The 18,079-nt window shown below is 39.8% G+C and overlaps 1 protein-coding gene across 1 annotated transcript in view; it reads right to left on the bottom strand.

The window, feature by feature from the left end:
* Positions 1 to 18,079, bottom strand: part of stard13b (StAR related lipid transfer domain containing 13b) — a 110,445-nt gene that overhangs the window by 86,165 nt on the left and 6,201 nt on the right. Inside the window, exons 2-5 of the mRNA XM_079609392.1 lie at positions 13,602 to 13,737; positions 3,469 to 3,586; positions 2,963 to 3,113; positions 2,364 to 2,609 (exon numbers count right to left, since the gene is read on the bottom strand). The gene's annotated coding sequence lies outside the window, so the exon portion shown is untranslated. The remainder of the gene's footprint in view (positions 1 to 2,363; positions 2,610 to 2,962; positions 3,114 to 3,468; positions 3,587 to 13,601; positions 13,738 to 18,079) is intronic.

The raw sequence follows: 18,079 nt of genomic DNA, 5'->3' as shown, positions 1-18,079 counted from the left end.
TATAGTATTATGTATTATATAGTAATATATTATTTATATTATCCATATAAGCCATAAAAGGTCATAAAAAGACAATATTGGTCTATCTCCAAGTCTTGAAGTGTTTTTTAGCTGTCAACTCAGAGGACATACTTTATAAAAACAAAGCATATTTCACAGACTGATACACTTCTCTGCACCTTCCTGCATGAAACTTTTTCCAGCGGTCATCAACAGATGGAAAGACTGAATATTCCTGTGTACTTCCAAGCATGCATAGAAAATCAGAGCTCTATGTGCTGTGGTGTTAAATGTGAGAATGGGGCCAGCTGGCAGCCCTGCCTGTGGCCTTCACTCATTTAACACTTTGCCTTGCGCTTTGCTCTCATTCTGTCTCTATCGTGTCACACACTCACAAAAACATGGTCCAATTTCATCAAGAGAAAGGAAAACACACACCTGCCCTTGACAAAACATTTAAACTTTAAAAGCTGATAAGAACTATGACCAAACACCGGACAAGGTCAGTGACTCACAGCCATCTACAGCTCTGACTTCCCATGTGCCTGAGGCTGTGACACACATGCAAACAAGTTCATATGAAATCACACATGGTATATAACAGAGGTTATGAAATATGTCAAATATCACAATGCACAAGAACTTGCGTAAGCATATGACAATAAATACTTTGGAAGATATCCTGCAACACGCTGTACTCCATTTAAAACTACTTTAATGGAAGATAACTAAAAAATAATTCGCCAAATCAGACCATTTAAAATAAACAAAAAGGTGACTAAATGGTGACAAGTCATAGAACCTAAAGTTTACACTTTTCCTTGTACGTGCATATCATTTTAGCCTAAAATCTTAAAATAAATCTGCCTAAAACCGACTAAAACATAATGGCGTCCATATCATTTTAAATAATCAGTCACTCAATATGACAGGATTCATATTTAGATGTTGCAATTGACCATTCTAACTAAAGTTGCAACATTTATTTGTAACTTGCCCAAATACTGTCTCTCATGAGAAACAGTGTTGCAAGAGTAACCCTGATTAGATCTAGTCCTCTCACCTCCTTTCCTTTAGCCCGTTTTTCTCTAAAGCCACAGTAAAAGGAGGCCTCCCCATTCCCAGCTGTATAAAAGACTTGATCCAAACAGCCAAAGAGGATTCTGCACTGTGAATGTCACTCAAGCGTTCTACAAGTTTCTCGTTGAGCGCAAAGTGTTGCAAGACATGAAAAGGGGCGAACAGTGTTTTCTTTTCACTTTACACACTGTGAGTGACTGTAAACGCTGCCATTCCCATTCACTTTACAGGGATCGTTATTAATTCATTACACAGTGTACATTTCACCAGAACTGTAATGGTCCAGTAAAAAGCGTACACAGAGTTATTGACACGTGCAAGTTGAAGTAATCCTGCAGCTTCTTACATAGGCTATGTTCCTGATGTTTGGAACATTTGCATCATTCAGAGTTATGTTTTAATTCAGTATTTTAGTTTAGATTTCTAAGTGAGATTAAGATTTTAAATGTTCAAATTTGAACACATAAGGGAAAGTTTATATAACGTCCTGTAACTCATCACCATTTTCTTTAAGTACTTTTAATCACTTTTTTTTTACTTTAACTAGTTTATTTTAAAAAGTCATGCAGTGTAAGAACGTCCCCCGTTTCCTCCTCGGAGTAAAACAATAAATATAGAATTGTGAGGTAAATTATATGAAAAAAAAATTTGCAATTGGAGAGAGTCACAACGGAGAAATATAAATCAGTTTGCAAGACGTAAGGTCACATTGTGAGATATAAAGATGCAATTGTGAGATATAAAGTTTGAATTATTTATGAGAAATAAAGTTGAAATTTAAGAGGAAAAACCACAATTGCGCAATATAACTGTCATATTGCAAGATATAAATCCACATTGGGAGATATAAAAATGGCATGAGAAACAGCCTTCTGTTATGTAGTCTTTCCATCATTGTTCAAGCGGCACGCATAAATAATTATACAATAACTAACTTAAAACTTTAAAAAATAATAGTTTTAGATGCGGTAAATGCAGAATGTCATTTCACGTCGCAGAATATGTGAACTACAATTAACTATAATTAAATCTGTGATCTAAAACTGTGGAAATCATCCTAATATTTCACGTTGACATCTAGAAGCAAATGAGACTTAAAATGTGTTCATTTGCCAGACACTTTCATCAAAGTGACTTCAAAGTATGCATTTCATCAGTATTCTCTGTCATGAACTTTAACCATCATCCACCTGCACTGAAGAGTCTGGTCAGCATTAAAGCTAAAGCCTCTGCCCTATACAGACTGACTTCTGCATATTAAAACAGATTGAGGATCATCTTACCTTAGACTTCTTCAGAATGTGCTGGGAAGTCCAACAGGCATCATGTTCATGATGAGGAGCTTGAAAAGCGGCTAAGGTCCCATTAAAACCAAGAAACGTGCGTGCGGACGCGCTCAGCATTCGAAAGCGTCTCTTTTTGCGCTTCTCCTTGGATATTCAAGGCAACTCCTCCGCAGAGGGAGAGGTGCTGTCATCACAAATTCCCCAAAATCCCCACAGGCAACGGGAAGCCTCAGCATGCAGTGACTAAGACATTCAGAGTAAGAGTGGAAGGGGAGAAAGAATGTATAGTTGTTAGAATGATGGTTTGGAGGAGGAGTTACGGATAAGGGGAAAGGGTGAAAGAGAGAGAGGAAGAGAGGAGATACTGTTGTGTAAACAAGGCTCTGCACAAAGTATATTTGGATGTAAATAGCCAGCACTGGCTTTAATTGTGAAGGAGAACAGATCCATGTCTCACTGTATGGCTCTGACCCCCAGTTCAACAGGGCTGGATGCATTCCAGGTTACACCACCATTATCAACAGAAAGCCATACGGATACTTTCTAAAACAAAAGAAATGGACGGGACCAAGAAAGAAAGGGATATTTTACTTCACCGTGGCTTTTTTCCATCAGGAGAGCTGTCTGGATCACCGAGGAAGTTCTGTGGCTGAGTCCAAATCCTAAGGCATATGTCAGTGGCTTATCAGAAAGCGTTTTTTTGTATGAAGGTACTTCAGTTCAGTTTCCAGGGAACCATAGCATCACCTGAAACAAAATTTAAGAGATAACCAAGCAATTTTTTAATGGATACAATGCTTGTTTATTGGTTGAAAATGAATCCCAAGTTTAAAAATAAAAAAAAACTTCTAAAAGACACTTCTAAAAATATAAACATTAAACATTTTTGAAATTTTAAATAAAAAAAACTTTGGAATCAGTCTTCATATTTAGTTTAAAACACATTTATAAAAATTGCATTTCTTAAAACGATATGTATATATATATATATATATATATACAAAATATACAAACATTTATTTATAAAAATTTGGATTCAGACATGAATCTGATTCTCCATAGCATTATGCAGGTTTCTGATGCAGATTTCCCTGATGTTTACTTTTATCTGATAAGGTTCAATGCTGATGTTCTCTTGTCCAAAATTACACCTGCACTTCCCTCTGTGGTTGAGAAACATCCATCCACTTGTCCGTTCATCACTGTCCACGACGTTCACCCTAGAGGAAGCAATAGTCACAAATCAACATGGACTCCTGCTGACCCCATCTAGAGAAGCAGCCCTAGATCCCCTTCATTCATTCACAAAACACTCTTCCATTCTGCCTGCAGCCACTTCAGACTATCAGCAGATGCTTTCATGTTACTCGAAGTAGGTACTTATTTCACATTAGTCCAAAAATAAAAGCCTCAGTAGCAATTCATCTTAATGTTTCTGTTGTAAGTTTAAAACAATATGAAATAGCCTAACTTTGAAACTTGCAACTCTCGGACTATAATCAATTATAATAATTGTCACTTGTATGACCTCCAAGTATCAAATTGTTAATGTTACTGGATACACCTGAAGAAAAGTGTTTACATAATACTCTAAAAAAGGACTTAAAAGAAAAATTGTGAATGGTGTTTTCTAATGCAAAACTCACTGCCACAATGTCTTTTCTTATGGTAGGCCTACTTTGTGGTTGCTAGGGTACTCTGGTGCGTTTCCCTCACAACGATGTAACTCGCTGTTTAACTACTAGTAGCCTAAAATATATTGAAACTAACACTTCCTTTGAACCAATTGCGCACATTTTAATCCCGTATAGGCCTACATGCGGTTAATTTATTCAGCAGCTTTCTCCGAATATGCTGCATTAACGAACATGGCACCTGATGCCTGCTTTACTATTTTTTTGTACTCTTTTGCCGTAGGTCGACTTGTATCATATTTGTTATTGAAGTTTTTTATCGAAAAATATCGTAGATGGTGAAAAAAACGTTATCTCTAATCATTTCAGATAGCTGAATGAATGCTATCTAAGCTAACTAAAAAAAAAAACTTAGAACGAGAAATGTTTAATTTCACAATCTACAGCTTTGGTTACTAGTATATGAAACATATAAGTTAAAAGACATTAATGGTCGTTATAACGTAGTTCAAACGACTTAGATAGTAAAGTGATATCTGATTTGTAACCAGGCACTAAAGCGATTACCCATAAAACGTGCTTTGAACCAATCGGATTGCTTTGGTCCTTAGCTGGGACTCATCACTTCGCTGGGACTCATCTCTTCACCACACCATCTGCCGGAAGCTAATTATTTTAGTCGATAAAGTTTTAAATATGGACATTTTTCTTAGACAAACGCATCGCTTCGCTTCAGAAGGCCCTTATTACACCCTAAAATTTACATAAACCCCGCCCCTGGGAACATGCAGTCCATGTTGAGAAGAGGAAGAGTTGTTGTAGTAGAACACATTTGGGAGTTTGCTCAAGCTGTTGCATCCGTCTTTTCATATGCAATACAGTACATAACACAAATGCAACAGCATGTCACTCTGTAGGCATCTTACAACAGTTCCCACACGAGCGATTTTATAGATCATCATGACAGAATGCTAATTGAAGATAGTTAACTCCACATCAGCAACATAAATTCATCAACTAACCATTCAGAAATGTCCTGTTGCATTCTAAGTTGTCACTTCTTCTTGAGTCTCTCATTGTCCGACTCCAGTTTAAACATAAAAGGCAAAGCAGTTTCTAACATTTTAGTGCTTGTCTGCGTGAGGGAATCGGAGCTGCTAACACACACACACACACACACACAAGCTCCGCCCTCTGTGCCGGGAGCAGCAGCTCATTTGCATTTAAGGGACACACACAAAACAATGCGTTTTTACTGACCCCTAACATGCTGTAAAAAATTATCTATGGGGTATTTTGAGCAAAAACTTCACATACACACTCTGGGGACAACAGAGACTTGTTGTAACAGAGACTTTACATATTGTAAAAAGGGGCATTACCACCCCTTTAAGAGGTAAACCCTGCACACCCAGTATGTTTTATCAGGTTAAATCAGCGCCTCTCGTCTTCTATGTGCCATACACGTAGGAGTCTAAAATGTAATTAGACGTCACTGCTTTGGCTCCCAGGGCCCAATATTGATGACTTTTTGGAGTGTCTGGGATCTTTTGATTTTACAAAGTACTACAGCTACAATCTAAAAAATGCTGGGTTGTTTCAACGCAATCTTGGGTAAAATATGGACAAACCCAAACGTTGGGTTAAAAATGTAATGTAAAAATTTAACCCAACAGCTGGGTTTGTCCATATTTTACCCAATATTGGGTTGAAACAACCCAGCATTTTTTAGAGTGTACCTGATGGAAATGTGTACCTGTTCCAAAAAAGTATTGTCCAGACCTCCGCTGGAAAGGAAATATAGCGATCGGAGCTCTTGGAACTTTAATTGAATACCCCTGGTCTAGGGGTTATTTTTGCTCATTTTATCCATCATGAAAAAAGTCTTCTTCTTCTTCAAAAAAAGCATCTTACATGTAAGATGTTACATCTACACAAAAAGAAAAATGTGAGTTACCAGGCCAGCCAAAGTTTAATACATAGGGGATTGTTCACAAAAACGCTCTTTAAGCCAAAGCATAATTTGACTCAAAATATCCACTATTGTAGCGCATTTACATCAAATTGAAGTTTTTAAAACGTTTTTTGATATTAGGTCTTGTAATTACCTTTATAATTGAATTATCAACAAAATAAATGAAAAAAAGAAACACTGAACGGCAGCCAAAGCTGGCTCAGCATTGCTGTGGAAGTTGCCAAAATTTACTCTGAGACTCCATAATCTTCAAAGGCACTCAAGCAGGAAAAAAGCAAGACCTTAAAAAAGAAAGGGCTCATGTCACCACCAGTCTGTCCTACATGGAGATCACCACAAGGGCAGCAGATGAAAAGCAGCAGCAGGCTGAGCGATTGGCAGGACTGTGTGAATGGATGTCTTTATTTTCAGTGGTGAAGCCCTGGAGGTGAGGTGACCCTTCTTTGTGCTGTGGAGGTCCAGCTTAAACACAGCTGGATCTTCATGTAGCTCAGCCAAAGAGGCCCTCTTCTGATCTCTTTCCTCCAGTGCTGAAAAGCAGTCCTGTTTGTTGGACACTCTCTGTTAGATTTGTAGGGCTCCCTTACTGAGACAAGCAGGAAGACAAGAAACCATCTCTCACTCCTGTAGAAGTGCAATAACTCACGTTCAACTGAATGCCACAAAGACTTATGCTTCTGTTGTGCTTGTCTCTTAATCATCGCAGAAGCGGGGTCTGTTCAACATTCTGAACAACTCTAAAACCCTGGTAAAAATACCAAATAGCACCAGATACCACACGTGGCCCATTGTGGTGTACTAATGTCAAGTATGTATGTATTCTTTGGGAATACCGAGTTTGAATAAAGGCCATATGGATTAGATCGTTTTTTAAGGAAATTTTTATGTATGATAATCTGTTACGTATGTGTTAAAAAAAAAAAGTGGAGCATCAGTACCCTCCCCTGGCTGAGGGTGGTTGTGCTTGTGAACTTTTTGATTGTTGGGAGCATGTCCATGAATTCAGTTAATAAACTTTAGTTTTCTCTTTAACCATGGCTTCAATGAGTCTTTAAAAAAATGACCTTTCTGCTTCTTCAAAATCCCAAAGGGGCCACTCGGCCACAACACCCATTGTAGGCACTTTATACAGTGGAAAGGGGTCATTATTGGCACTCTGATTGGTCCGTGGCTACGCAGCCCCATTCGCAGCAGAGTGTGTCGTGACACATTCCTCCTTTAGCCATTATTAAAGGGGTGGTAAAATGCCCTTTTCACAAGATGTAAAATAAATCTCTGATGTCCCCAGAGAGAGTGTGTGTGTGTGTGTGTGTGTGTGTGTGAGTGTGTGTGTGTGTGTGTGTGTGTGTGTGTGTGTGTGTGTGTGTGTGTGTGTGTAGTTTTAGCTCAAAATACCTCACAGATATATTTATATAGCATGTTAAAGTTGTCACTTTTGGAGGTTTAGCAAAAACTTACCGTTTTGTGTCTGTCCCTTTAAATGCTAATTAGCTGCTGCTCCCGATAGAGAGGGCGGGGTTTCAAGAGCTCGTGTGTGTTAGCTGCTCCGATTACCTCACGCAGACATACACTAAAATAACAGAAACTGTTCTGCCTTTTATGTTTAAATGGAGTCAGAGAATGATGGAGAGACTCAAGAAGAAGTGAAAACGCGTAGAATGCAACAGGACGTCTCTGAATGGTTAGTTGATGAATTTATGTTGCTGATGTGGCATTAAAGGGATAATTCTGGATTTAGCATTAAGCTTTGTATAAGTAGAAAACTTGTAGTATTTTCAAATTACCATATTTCCCTCCCTCATATCCCCCCGAGACGAGAGATTTATGTATTTTTTGTCATTTTGCATCATCAGAGGCTTAAAGACTACAGCCAGTAGAAGGAGCTAGATCCGCATGTTTTCAACCCGCCCATAGAGGGAGGGATCTCACTCACAGAATGTACAAATAGTGTCAGACATCTTTTTTTGGAAGCTAAGCTAACAGGCTCTTGTTCTGTGGAGAAAGCGGAGTAGTAGTGGTTACCATCCTCTTTTTCCCGGGCATGTCCGGCCGTCGAGATCGTCCAAAATGTCCGGGATTCGGCTTTTGCTTTCTGCAGTCGCCATTCATTGTTTACATGCACACCTTTTGTGTAATCTAACTGAATTAATTCCGATTGGTGAATCTGAATGTAGTGTTTACATGAACGCTAAACAAGTGATGGGTTAATGTGCGTTTTAACATTACATCCTTAAACTACCCTGGAAATCCAGAGTTCTCGCGAGAGCACAAGTTGAATTTCCTCAGCGAGTTACTCTGGTGTCGAGTAATGATGCTCATTAAACATGCCCTTGTATCTGAACTGCACCAATCACGGGTTATCTGATATAGGCGGGCCAGAGGCGAGATTACGACAGCACTGTGACGTCTAAGTCATTAGTTAACATTACAAGATGGCTATGGATGAACACCAGTTGTTTGAAACGGCTTTGGGCACTACAATGAAAGATTTAGACTTGCCTCTAAAAGAGGAACAGAAGACGGCGCTCGAATCATTCCTTTGCAAGAAGGACGTTTTAATCTACCAGATTAAAGGACAAGAGTCTAATCTACCAGTTAGCTCCGCTGTTAGCTAAGCGTATGCGGCTTAGACTGTGTATTGTTGTGATTGATTGGTCGTATTGTTATCCAATTGCGTCCAGTGAGATTTTCAAATGCATGCTTGCTGCCGCCCCTCGAGCTGGCCGATTTTCATTAGTCGAAGCCAGACCATTAATCTTTCAGATTTAGGTCTGGATTTCCAGGCTAACATTACACACTAACTTAAGTTAGAAAAGTTAAATCATACTCAAACACACCTTTAAAATGTTGTGTGGCTTGTGCCATAGTAGACCTTCTGCTGGTTAGGACCAGATGGGATAGTCTTTGTTGCCCTTGTGCATTGATGAGCCATGGGCTCCCAACACCCTGTTTTCGGTGTGTGGTTTGTCCCGCCTCGGACAACAGTTTGTAAATTCTCAGACAAACCAGGAACAAACCACAAACCTTTCTGTTTCAGAGCTACTCTATACCAGTCGCCTTGCCATAATTTAATTTTAAAAATCCCTTGTCAAAGTCACTCAGATGGGGACATCAGAGATTTATTTTACATTTTGTGAAAAGGGCATTCTAAATAGGCAAATGCTTAAAAGTGACATATCGTGAAAATCTGATTTTTTCCATGTTTAAGTGCTATAATCGGGTCCCCGGTGCATCTACCAACCCAGAAAACGTGAAAAGTGACAACCCAGAAACTTTGTTTTGATAAGCCTTTCTCTGCAAGCATGTAAAAAAAAAAGAATAATAAGAAGGGGATCTTATTTAGCGCCCCTCTGCACGTTTCCACCCACGGCGCCGCCATTTGATTTTCGCAAGTGACAACAGTGTAACCAGTTTTAACGCAATGGCAAAAGTTCAAGCAAAGCATGCAAACTGTTCTGTTGTTGGCTGCACAGACGCGGACAGAACACTATTTAGAGAGCACTAGATTAATTTGATTTTCTACAGAAATCCCCCAGAAACAGATGAATCAATGTACTCCACAGCTACTACATAAATGTATCCACTAACCATTCAGAAACGTCCAGACATTCTAAAAGTTGCGACCTCTTCCTGAGTCTCTCTGTAAGGCTGCACTCCGCTACTGGTTGTTTCTGAGATTTTGGATTTTGGATGAGTGAAACTATTTGCGTGTTTTGTTATTGTTTGTATCCGAAGCTCGTTTAAATGATCGTCCGTCTTCTGGAGGCGGGGGGCAGCAGATAATTTGCATTTAAAGGAACAAAATTGACAAGCTTTAATAAATGATCTCGGGGGTATTTTGAGCAGAAATGTCAGATTTTGCTGAAATAAATCTGATGAATATATCAGCAAATAAATTTGTGTCAACAAATGGTGTCCCCAGAATGTGTCTGTTCTCGGGACACCATAGATTTATATTGCATCTTGTGAAAAGGGGCATCATATCACATAATATCATAAATAGTCACCTTTAAGCTCTGATTGTTTTATGTTTGGCAACAGTTCTTCTAACCCTAAATTGATGGAGTGTGTAACTTTTCATTTCTTAAACAACCATGTAGGAATATTTGGCCATCATGGCCATATTTCAGGATGACAATGTCAAGATTCATCAGGCTCAAATTATAAAAGAATGGTTGGGAGGGAGCATGAAGAATAATTTTCACACATGAATTGGCACCTCTTAATCCAGACCCTAAAATTATTGTAAATCTTTGGGATCTGCTGGAGTAGACTTTACAGAGTGCTCGACTCTTGCATTGTCAATACAAGATCTTGACCAAAAATGTATGCACCTCTTGATGAAAATAAATGTTGTGCTGTTATTTAGTTAAACCCATTGTTAGTTATTAGTTATTTAGTAAAGTGCATAAATTTTTTGTCAAGATCTTACATACATAAAGAATATAAGCTATATAGAAGAGAAGATGCTATGAACGCAATCTCAAGGCTGGTCCAGGGATAAAGCAGATAGCCTCGCACAGACAGAAGGATACAAATAGTGCCTGAAGCCATCAAGCATTCTGGGTAACTTATAATTTTCTCTATTGTTTCACTGCAACGTGATTTATTACATTAACCTATTGAAATGCATAATTATGAATTTGTAAGTTGTTGTGCCCAATTCATTAAAAAGAACTGGTTAAAAAAGAGCCACAAAATGTCAGAAAATGACCACTGTGGTTACATTTTCATGTGTTTTGCATAAAAATGGCTGATGTAATCACCAAGATTTAAAAAAAATCTCCTAAATCTGCATAAAAATGTGCAGTCGAGGTGGAACCATATTTAAATCATTAAAAAAAGATGGAAACACATTTAATTAATAAATGCCAACATGTAGCCCGTATCCACCGTCAGCCATCGAAAATCCATTGAAATCCCTGTGGAACAGTAATTGTTGGACATCCTAGCCTGCTACGCCCCCTTCAGTGACGTATTCTGCCCCAAAAAAGTGTCCACACCGGTCATGGGACTGTGCCATCGACCTTCTTCAGAGTGAGCCAGTGGCAAAATCTATCCCTGAACAGAAGGCCATAGAGGAGTACATTGAGGAAGCTCTTCAACAAGGATACATCTATCCTTCCACGTACCCTGCTGCTTTGAGGCTCTTTGTGGTTAAAAAGGACGAAGGCTTGCAGCCTTCTATTGACTACAGAGCTTTGAACAACATCACTGTCAAGTTCTGATACCCACTTCCCCTCATCCCTGCGGCCCTGGAACAACTACAGTATGTGGAGCAGCCGTGTTCACCAAGTTGGACCTCCGCAGTGCCTACAATCTCATCTGGATAAGTGAGGGGGACGAGTGGAAGACTACCTTTGTGACTCCTACAGGGCACTACGAGTATCTCGTCATGCCGTCAATGCCCCCTCCATATTCCAATACTTCATGCACTCCGGGACTTCCTCCACCAATTTGTACTAGTCTACATTGGTGACATTGTGTACTCCCGGATTATGGTCGAACACCGTCAGCACGTAGCGGAGGTCCTCCAACCATTTCATCCAGAACTTCAGCTCCATCACTAGTCCACTGACTTATCTCCTCAATAATAGGCCCATGTCTCACTCCTGGACACCAGCAGCTACCCAGGCTTTCCAGAGCCTCAAGGAAGCCTTTACCAGTGCACCGCTTCAAAGCCCTTCATAGTTGAAGTTGACGCCACCAGGGTAGGAGTGGTGCTGTCTAAGCAGCAGGGCAATCCAGCAACTCCATCCATGTGCTTTCTTTTCCAAAAAAATTATCTCCGGCGGAGAGAAACTACAACATCGGCAACAGAGAACTGCTCCCCATCAAGCTCGCCCTGGAGGAATGTAGGTATTGGTTGGAGGGGGCTCAAGAACCACTCATTGTTCTCACCAATCACAAGAATCTAGAATATCTCAGAGATGCTAAGAGACTCAACCCCAGACAGTCAAGAAGTGCATTGTTCTTCACACGCTTTAACTTTTCCATTCTCCTACCGACCAGGCTCAAAGAATGCCAAAGTAAATGCTCTGTCATGTCTTTATGCTCCTAAGGAAAGTAGCAACCTGAATCCATCCTACCTCGTCATCTCATCATGAGTCACATCCAATGAACACTCGACCAGCAACACACCTCCTCCAATGCAATGAGTAAAGCCGTAAAGTCGTACCTATGTTCCCAGAGCACAATGCACCACTCTCATCCGCCCGGTACACTCTTCATTGAGCACTGGCCACCCAGGGGCTAATGTTCCCTCTCATTGCTAGAAGAACGCTTCTGGTGGTCCGGCATGGCCAGGGATGTGGGAAGGTTCGTTCAAGGATGTTCGGAATGTGCCATCTCCAAGAGCCCACGCCATCTTCTATCTGGCAAACTCAATCCATTGCCCGTTCCACAACACCCTGGTCACACCTAGGAGTTGACTTCATCACGGACCTGCCCCCTTCTGACGGTAACAAAAATCATGTCATCTGATTCCTCTCAAGGGCCTGCCAACTGCCATGGTCACCGCTGAACTCCTGTTCATGTATTTCGTTACTACAGGATTCCAGAGAACATCGTATCTGACAGAGGACCTCAGTTTATTTCCCAGGTATGGAAGTTTTTTTTACCCTCCTAGGTGTGACCGTGAGTCTCTTGTCTAGTTACCATCCCGAGTCAAACTGACAAATGGAAAGAAAGGTCCAGGAGATTTGGCATTTCTTAAGAACCATCTGCTATGGCCACCAGAACTTTTGTAAATAATTCCTGGGATGGGCCGAGTACGCGCAGAACTCCCTCTGCCAACCTACCACTGTACTTACTCCTGCCAAGTGCATACTCTGTAATCAGCCTCCACTGTTTCCATGGTCTGGGGAACCATCGGATGTCTCAATGGTAGATCATTGGTTCTGAGAGAGTGAAAGGATCTGGAACACTGCACACCACCATCTGCAGAGAGCAGTGAGCAGGCAAAGACTTCAAGCGGATGCCTGGAAGGCCAACACTCCCGTATTCCAACCAGGACAAAAAGTTTGGCTCTCCACCCGTGACATCAAGAAAATTGAGTCCCAGTAACATTGGCCCCTTCACCATCATTCGTCAGATCAACCCAGTCATGTACCAACACAGTTACCTTCACACTACAGAATCCATCCTTCATTTTATATTTCCCTGTTAAAACCATATTAGTGACCCATTTCTGTTTCTCCCACAGAACCTGGTCCAATGGAGGAACCCCGCCTTCCATTAATCCTGGAGGATTGAGCAGTCTACATTGTCCGTGAGATCTAGAACTCTCAGCGCTGTGGTGGCCATCTAGAGAATCTGGTGGACTGGGAGGTCTTTGGCCCTGAAGAACGTTCCTAGGTTCCCAAGGATGACATCCTTGATCCACCCCTCCTTACCACATTCCATGAAACTCACCCAGATCGTCCTGCACCCAGTGGAAGGGGGTGGCCATCACAATGTTGGAGAGGTGGGGGTAGCTCCACGGTCAGACAATCACAGAGATCCCAATTACCAAAGTACTGATTACCCACACCTGCAGCTCATTCCCTCCCCAATCACCCTCTGTATAAAAGCACACAGCTCATATATACACATTGTCTGGTCTTTTTAGAGCAATGGACTTCTTACCTGTTCTCTCCAAGTGATTTTGTGGATGTTACGCTTCTATACCGTCTGCCTGTTCCCCAGTGTTCCTGCAAAGCCATTACTTATCTTTTTAAGCAAATGAGGTGTGTGCTCCATTTCATCCATCCATCCAATCCATCTGTGAAAACAAAGACTGTCGGTATCATTCATCATTCATCCTCGGACATTGATTAATGTCTGCAAATACTCACTTGCATTACTAAATACTAATTTCTGTAAATACACCAACATCTCTTGATTTTATCCCTGTCTTGAGTCTATATTCCATAACAGTAGGCCTATAAAAAAATCATTTATACTTTCCTAAAGATTACATATCACTTCAGTGATGCACAGTTCCAGTAAAGCATGCAAGATCTTCACAACCTATCGCTCAAAACAGACCTGCAAAATGGGAAATAGCACATGCAAATGTCATTCAGCACAATTCTTTTGGTTGTTTACATCATTAACAGTGAGTCGGGTGTTAAAACACCAGTTTTAACAAGCAACACAATTCATTCTTACTGAATTCCACCGAGTGATCTGTCTTCAGGAAAATGCAAAAAGAGCCAAACATAATGCAAACCATTGGTTATAGTTTTTTTTTTTTTTTAAACGAAGCCCTAATGGAGAATTATTCCTCACATGCTGTCTTATCTACGGTTGTCAGCCATACAGACACATCCACCATGATCAATATGCCAACCCCCACAATCTGCCATAAAATATGACAGCACCTCAAGCAGGGTGCATCTCGTTAAATCTAAAAATATTTACATACCTCCATAAAGCACGGATCAGGCCTGTTCCTTTTTTTACAAAGTACTGAGTTGCCTTATTAGTCATTGGTGAAATCTATGCATCAGAATAAACTAGACAGGAAGTTAATATGGACCACAAATGTCCATGAAATTTTACATTGAACTATTTAAAATCCAGATTAACATGTTAGACTGTTGAATATAATAATAATGTTCTGATCACAACAAGCAAGAGAAAGAGACTTTAACCTCGAAAAAAGTCAAAACATTTGCTAAGCGGCATTCCACAGATTAATGTGGAAATGGTGCTATTGTGCCATTGTTTGCTCTTTTCTAAGTGAAGATTATGAAACTTCACCCAACTAGTGTTAACAGAGAGACTAAAGAAAAGAGTGGAAACATGAAAAGGTATGTCTGAATATAGTGGGCAACATTGGAGCGTTGGAGCGTTTACATTAAGTCATGGACAGTCTGGCAAAACTCCAACAATGGGCTTTAACAATACTCTAACATCAGTCATGCTGAAAACAGGTGAGGGCTTGGAATGTTTTGCCCAATAGTTTCATGCTCAAATGGCATTTAACATCCAGCACTTCTAACCAGCCTCATCCCACACTAAACCTTGAGATTCAGACACTTATGTAGCATTAAACTGCCTCTAAAAAAGCACAAAAGACAAAGATGAATAGAAAAAACAACAACCCAGTACCGCAACTTGTAAGAACATTCCAGTGATGCCTTTATATTTGACTCAATATTCCCATTCCGTTTCAATTTTCTGAAAGATTCCCGACATTCCATAAAGCCAAGGCAGGTGTTCCGTATTATCTCCTCACAACACACTTCAGTTCCATCTTCACCCTAAGACACTTGACCCATCCTTATAAATCTAACTTAATGCCCTCAATGGCAACTAACTCATCGGCCCTGGGATTTGCATTATGTGCCTCTGTCAGGCTCAAGAAGAAGCAATGGATCAATGTTCACTTTGTTCTCCAAGCAGTTGTTTCTAAAACATGTGGTTAAGGGTTGTTGTACATGACTTTGGTACCCAAAAAGGGGATGGTCTATTTGCTGATGAATAAATAAGAGCATGCAAAAAAGGATTTCAAAATTGGTTGTGGTTCAAAACTGAAGATCTGTCATTTCAACAAGAGGAAATTACTGCACCCTTACAGCACTCTTTAGAGAACCACTGGCCTACTTGGAATACCCTCATAGCAAGCAATCATTGAAACAATGTTGAGTCAATGTTAATTGCATTGAATTAATGTTACAAAGTGATATCTTTTCAACCTCACTTTTACACCCTCAGTCACTTTTGAAACAATGTTGAGATTTTAGCAAAAAAAAAACAAAAAAAAAAATTTAAAATAAATTTTAAAATTATAGGCAGAAACTCTAATTCTACAGTAATTCAGTCTGCCATTTATTATAACCTTGTAAATATTGTTAATTGGAACGATTCTCTACTAAATTTATGGGGGGGGGGGAAATAATCCATTGTAATGTCAGGGTTACTCTTTTGCTGTAAGTCGACTTGCATAGGCCGTCTGCCAGAAGCTAGTTATTTTAGTTTTAAATATGTTTTTTGTTTTTTTCGCTTCGCTTCAGAAGGCCTTTATTAACCAGCCGGAGACATATGGATTACTTTTATGATGGATAGATCCAATTTTTGGGGCTTTAAAATTCCATCCTCCATTAACTGCCATTATCAAGCTTGGTAGAGCCAGGACATTTTTTATATATATCTCCATAGGATTCATCTGAAATAAGAAAGCCATATTCACCAAGGATGGCTTGAGGGTGAGTAAATCATGGGGTAATTAAATTTTTTGGGTGAACTATCCCTTTAAATAAGTCAAAACACTAATCATTCGGTAACACTTTACAATAAGTTCCAATAAATAAACATTAACAATGATATGCATTAAAGGGTTAGTTCACCCAAAAATGAAAATAATGTCATTAATGACTCACCCTCATGTCGTTCTAAGCCCGTAAGACCTCCGTTCATCTTCGGAACACAGTTTAAGATATTTTAGATTTAGTCCGAGAGATTTCTGTCCCTCCATTGAAGCTGTATATACAGTATACTGTCCATGTCCATAAAGGTAATATAAACATCATCAAAGTAGTCCATGTGACATCAGTGGGTTAGTTAGAAGTTTTTGAAGCATCGAAAATACTTTTTGGTCCAAAAATAACACAAAATAAGACTTTATTCAGCATTGTATTCTCTCCCGGGTCTGTTGTCAATCTCCGTTCAGGACTCCGCAGTGACGCTGCTGACGTAAGACGCTGATGACGTGTTATCTGGTGCGCCCGAGCTTCGTTTACAGTCTGAGGAAGACGCACGCTATATTCAAGCTATTCTACATTGTTTGCGTGGATATCATTTTTTTAATGGTGCGTAAATGTGCATGTCGCGGATGAGACACTTTTACAGCGTGCGTTTCCCTCAGTCTATAAATGAAGCTCGGAACAAATTGACGCAACAAATACAATTGTGAGAAACCAGTTAAAAAGAGACACATATCAGTGAAACAACAGCTGATGCATATGACACTAGCTGACCCATCAGGAGAATATGCTGACTGATCAACACCCATGCCTTTAACTGGCATCTCTCAGTTTGAGTCCATCTGCTCAGTGGACACAAAGTGTTCCCTGATGGGCAATGTTGGTGAATTATTAGTATTACAAGCATTTGTTGCTGACTTGTAAAAAGATTAGTTCACTTGAAGAAGCAAGCATTAACACTAATGCTACAAAACGTCCAGTAAGCATACCAGTTTGCTGATCTTACAAAGCTCCATTGTGTCTATCAGTAGTTTTTCCTATTAGCAGTATTTCTGCATGACACGTTTATTGCAGAAACATTTTTGAAATATCTCAGGTCTTAAATACTGGTTTTGGTTTACATTTACATTCCATCAAATCTCCAGCGTCCCATATTTTAAGCATTTCGCCCATATTTTAGGCCATGTGGCAATAGATGACAACATTCCACAGATTTATGAATAACCAGAGTGTCATTGCTCCGGCTGTGCGGCGGACTCGCTCCTATTTTCATGACAACATGATTGGTTGGTGACTTCCCAAGAGGATTATAAGAAACCTCAGTGTTGATATTTTCCCTCATTTGTGCTTTTGGGGTTTATAGATTTCCAGATTCATTGCAAAACCAATAGCAGGGAACCGCCGGGGCCTCTAGACACCCCTCTGGCACCAGCTGAAATCACCAGTATTAAACTAAGCAACAGGAAAATGGCTCGGAACAAAAGGACTAAAAGAGCAAACGCTGCAGGAATAGATCAGACCACTAGTACTTTTATGACTTTGTGTCAGAGGCGTTTTCTATGAGGAGGCAAGGAAGCAGTGCCGCCCAAAAAAATCAAGTGCAAAAATAAAATGAATATTACAACAACAAAAAAAGACTGACATTCACATCACTGTGACTGCCTGTCAACACAGTAAGACCCATCTACGTTCAAACTGAAATCAACTTGAAATGACTTGAAATAATAATGTGAGCACGCTGTTTTTACTGTGACCCTTATACAATATTTCCCAATTTTTTTTATTTTTCATGCACTGGTCAATTTTGACATACAGTATTAGGATATTTGGCCTTTCATAACCTGTTGTTTCAGACTAGTGGAAAGAAAACATTGAAATAAACTTATAAGTGTTTCTTGTATTGTACTACATCTA

The sequence above is a fragment of the Phoxinus phoxinus genome (genome assembly GCF_949152265.1).
Source record: "Phoxinus phoxinus genome assembly, chromosome: 4".
Classification (NCBI taxonomy): domain Eukaryota; kingdom Metazoa; phylum Chordata; class Actinopteri; order Cypriniformes; family Leuciscidae; genus Phoxinus; species Phoxinus phoxinus.
Note: the sequence above shows the minus strand (reverse complement) of the source record. Positions and strands in the feature narration are given on the sequence as shown.